Source organism: Callospermophilus lateralis, chromosome 6 (genome assembly GCF_048772815.1).
Source record: "Callospermophilus lateralis isolate mCalLat2 chromosome 6, mCalLat2.hap1, whole genome shotgun sequence".
NCBI classification, from domain to species: domain Eukaryota; kingdom Metazoa; phylum Chordata; class Mammalia; order Rodentia; family Sciuridae; genus Callospermophilus; species Callospermophilus lateralis.
The window spans coordinates 105,769,571-105,774,583 of NC_135310.1; the positions used below are offsets into that span (position 1 = coordinate 105,769,571).

Here is a 5,013-nt window from a genome sequence, read left to right on the forward strand (position 1 = left end):
ACCAAAAACAGAAAGTTGAGTTCCTATATATCAGTGAAATATCCTTACTGGAAGTCATTAAAAAGTTATTAATAAGTAGTACAAACTGTCCCAGAGGGAGGATTGATAGAAGGAGGGGAACCTGTGACCATGATGACATACTGAGAGAAAACTTCTGAGTTATGTATCAACAAAATATGAACTTTGGTAAATATTAACAACTTCAAAAAATTAACAGTGGAAAATTAGTTACAGGGAATGCATCTGGATCACATCAGGGCAGATGTAATTTTTTCTAGTCCCAAATAAGTTGGAAATGATTTCCTTGTAGATGATAGGTTGAAATTTATATCAAAATTCCATTCGCTACATATTATTTCCACTTATTTATAAAATTATGCCTAAGTAAATTATGTAAAGAAAGTGCAAATTCATTTTTATTTATTGTTGTTGATGTAGAAATTTTCAACTTCGGGCTGGGGATGTGGCTCAAGCGGTAGCGTGCTTGCCTGGCATGCGTGCGGCCCGGGTTCAATCCTCAGCACCACATACAAGCAAAGATGTTGTGTCCGCTGGAAATTAAAAAATAAATATTAAAATTCTCTCTCTCTCTCTCTCTCTCTCTCTCTAAAAAAAAAGAAATTTTCAACTTATGTCAGGCATATACATATAAAATTGTGACATAAACATATTTTGTAAGGTATTATTATAGATTTTTAGATTGCTTTAAACTTATTTAATAATTGTAGGCAATTTTCACATACTTAGCAGGTTATTTGTACTTTTTTACAGAGTAATACCTTAGTACAGCACTTTTATGACATAACTAAATAAATATTATAGAATCAACAACTACAGTTCCTGATATGCTGTATTGTATCAGGTACACCTTATATATTTATTTCTTATTCTTGCAAAATTTCTCCAAACTTTCTACATCCCTTGCTACAAGAAAGCCAATTATCTTGAAGCCAAATGTACCAAAACTTCAAATATTTTAGCCATCTATATTAGATACACTCTTATTAAAAAATACAGAATAACCAACCATTACAGTTTGCTCAGGACTAAGGACTGAGACTTTCAAGGTGAAAATAAAATAATGAGTACCACTCCATCCAGAGTGGCTGGTCACCCCAGGAGGCACAATCAGAGACTTTATCCACCACAGTTTACTGAAAGGATAATTTATGTAGGGGTAGGTCTAAGGATTAAGATAAAGACCTGATAGCCAGTAACTAGAAAACCTGAAGTAGTAAGGAGAGGGGGCTGTGGTCAGAAGCAAGTGAAAATTGTAGTTGGAGAGAGGTTGCTGAATAGGTGGTACAGAGAAAGCCACTACAAAATGTTTGCATTAGTGAGTTGTTCAGATTAAATACAACAATTCCTTCTTGATAATGTCTCCCACCAACAGAAACAAACAAGAAACCAGAAAAAAAGTATTTCTTTAACTCCCAAGATAGGGCTATGAGTGCAAAGAGATTGAAAGCGGATCAGGAGGGGCAAGCAATATCTAGTCTCTCAGTCTTTGCTGGTAAAGTTATAGTTTTTGAGTGACTTTTAAAATATGTTGTACTTAGTCACTCAGATAAGATATAGCAGATTCCAAGACATAGAGATCTCTAATTTGATCATAAAATCAATATATTATCTGAATATTTCCTCACATTCATATATTTCCCCATTCTCTGTGTATGCATGTATATGTGTATGTATATATATATATATATGTATATATATATGTGTGTGTATATATACATATGTATATACATGTGTATATATATGTGTGTGTATATATATATGTTTATATGTGTGTGTGTATATATATATATATAAAGCTAAGAATAAATGTCTGTTATCTTTCCATAACACTTTTACATTTATTTGTTCAACCACTCTATCAGTTATGTTAGCCAGCTAAAAATTTAACACTATTCAGGTTAAAAAATCTTGTTTAATTTCTATCAAATAACTAGAACTAGTAGTATTATACTGGTCCTTGAAGCAAGTAGACATACTAATTAATAGTAAAGCTGATTATTTATCTAATTAATAATATTAATCTGCTACATAAAAGGATTCTAAACACCATAAAGACTGAACATATTATTTTACACTGAGCCAAGAGGAAAGACAACTCAATTAATGACTAAATTTTAGATGTGGTATTTTCTCATTTCAAAAACATAGGGTTAAAAAAACATACTTTTTATTTTATTTATTTATTCTAATTAAGCACATATGACAGCAGAATGCATTTTGATTTATTGTACACAATTGGGGCACACGAATGTTTAGTTTCTTATTTGCATAAATACTATTAAAAATATTAAGTGTGTGTGTGTGTGTGTGTGTGTGTTATGAAAATGTTAAATTAAATTAGCAGGAGGCCATTAGTGTGAGGCTGTCTCCATATTTTGAGTTTCTAACTAGTGAACTACAGTCTAACTTCTATGTAAAACGAACCCAAACCTAACTTCGTAAAACTGCCAGCCAACTCTCAAGCAGTCATAGGTAGTCACATCATCCCCCCAAAAAACACATGCTTAGCTGTAACTCAACAGGTTAATTCTCCACTTTCTTCTGTGTTCAGCCTATGAATAGATGCTCACAGTTACCACCACTGAGCTAAGCTCTCTGAACCTCTTCTGGTTCTGAGTGCTGCCTATTCAGAATGAATCTTAATTCATTCAAATAAACTGTGCCAAATTTAATGAGACTAAAGTTTTTCTTTTAACAAGACCCAAGGTTAAAAATCTCTAAATTGCTTTACCAGTTTGGCAGAAAGATTAAAAACTTATAAGTGTTTATATTATTAATAATAGGAGAATGGCTTATCTCTGCTGCCACCCTTAGGGTTAAGAACATTTTTGCCAGATCAGAGTTTTCTTGAAAAAGAGAAACATTGACAGGAAACCATTTATGTAAATTGTCATATCATTCCTATAAAATGCCCACCTGCAATCTTCTAATGTCCTTAAGAAAATTTGGGCTGGATGTGTTCTGAAATCAATTAATGCATGTTCTCCTTGACTTCCAATCATTTTCTTGGTATTTAAAGCATACTTTGATGATTGATTTAATTCATGTTTTCCTTAGTGATGAAAGAGGCCAATAAATCACTACTAACATTTTGATATCTATATCTTTTCTCTTATCTTTTACATGCTACTTTAAAGGAATAATACAACTTTGACAATTTTATAGCCACTAAATGAGTCAGGACTGCCTTTATCTAGAGAGCTGCTACAGTGATAACTAGCAGTTTACTTCCTGTATTTTATCTGATTATACATATATTTTATTTTATTTTTTAAGATTTTTTTTAAAGAGAGAGAGAGAGAGAGAGAGAGAGAGAGAGAGAGAGAGAGAATTTTTTAATATTTATTTTTTAGTTTTTGGCAGACACAACATCTTTGTTTGTATGTGGTGCTGAGGATCAAACCTGGGCAGCACGCATGCCAGGCGAGCACACTACCGCTTGGGCCACATCCCCAGCCCCTATACATATATTTTATATTACACCTTTTGAAGACATAAAAGCTATCTGATATATTATACATATTCAAAATGTTTTTCATTAAATAAATCAATTAATTAAATGACAAATTATGACTATAGTACTCTTTCCTCCTTTTCACATGAGTAAATATGGATTCCATACACTGAGAACTTTAACCTTTAGACAAAGGACTTTATCAACCGCATGTCTCTTAAGTCTTAGAATAACAATATATTTATTTCATTTTAGAACTAAAACATCTAAAGGAGAGAGAGTATGTCCCAATTTGCTCTGGACTAACAACTGAGACTGAGACATCCCATGTTCAAGATTGTTTCTTTATGGTCTGTTCGGTTACCACTAGGGAGCGCCATCTCATGGGAAACTTTTGGAATATAAACTGACCAAGGTAATGAATGAATGATTTCATAGTATTTCAGAGACATCAACACGGAGAAAATTTAAAGGCCATATTCTCATATAAGCATTCTTTTATGGTCTATTATATTTGCACGGATCAATAAAAGGAAAGCTTTATATTTCATCTTGAAACAAACAACAAAACATCTATATGAAGATTGCTGGTACGTTAATAATTTTTAAAGATGGAGACATTTGTTGTCTTTGAAGAATGTATTCCTTGTTTAAAGAAAAAAGAATAGGCTAGGTCCCTTTTGTTAATGCTTTTTATAAACATATAACTGTGAGCTAGAAACGTGCACTTTTTTAAAAGGTAGAATTGTAATATTTAATGAGTATAAATAGTCATGAAAATATATAAGTCCACATTTTATGGTTTTTTTAATCAAAATGTAACTGTAGGGACTTTTGATTCTTCCTTATTAAAACCATACAAAGTATATAGTTGAGACACAAGTTAGAGGGCCCTCAGACCCATTTCTCCTGAAATTGGTAAAAATAGAAAAAAAAATTACAAGTGATAATTAACAATTGGTTTTCAAAATTATCTTTTACATTTAACTCTTAAGATTTTCATGTAGATTTGTAGAAAAATTAAGAGAAGTATTGTAATTTATTACTCATATTTTATCGCTTCTCGGCCTTTTGGCTAAGATCAAGTATAGTAATTTATTACTCATATTTTAATGTTTCTTGCCAAATTTCTTCACTGTTTATAGAGATATATCCTTTAAGAGCAAGCTTCTTTGATAATAACAGGATTATAGAAGTTGCAAAACATTATTTGAAAATTTTAATCTTGCTACTGCCTCCACTCCATAATGTATCACTGTGCCAAACACTGTGACATAGCCTAAATATCTATATATAATACCATGTCTTGCTCTTAACATAATCTAAATATGACAAAGACAGATTGAAGACATACCACAGCATTTTTGTACTACAATTAAAGGAAGTGTTCTCTTAGACCATTGACTCAGCTTTTCCCTTTATTGAGGGTTCTTTTCCTTGAGGCAATATGGGATGTTGAAAGATGGTTTTCTTTTATAAGAGTAGAAGCATAAAATTGTAAATAAAATAATATAAAAAGAAATTTGGCATGGAGTTTT

The 5,013-nt window shown here is 31.7% G+C and overlaps 1 pseudogene; it reads left to right on the forward strand.

The window, feature by feature from the left end:
- Positions 1 to 4,530: 4,530 nt before the first annotated feature.
- On the forward strand, positions 4,531 to 4,607 carry LOC143402655 (U2 spliceosomal RNA; annotated as a pseudogene).
- The last annotated feature ends 406 nt before the right edge of the window (positions 4,608 to 5,013 follow it).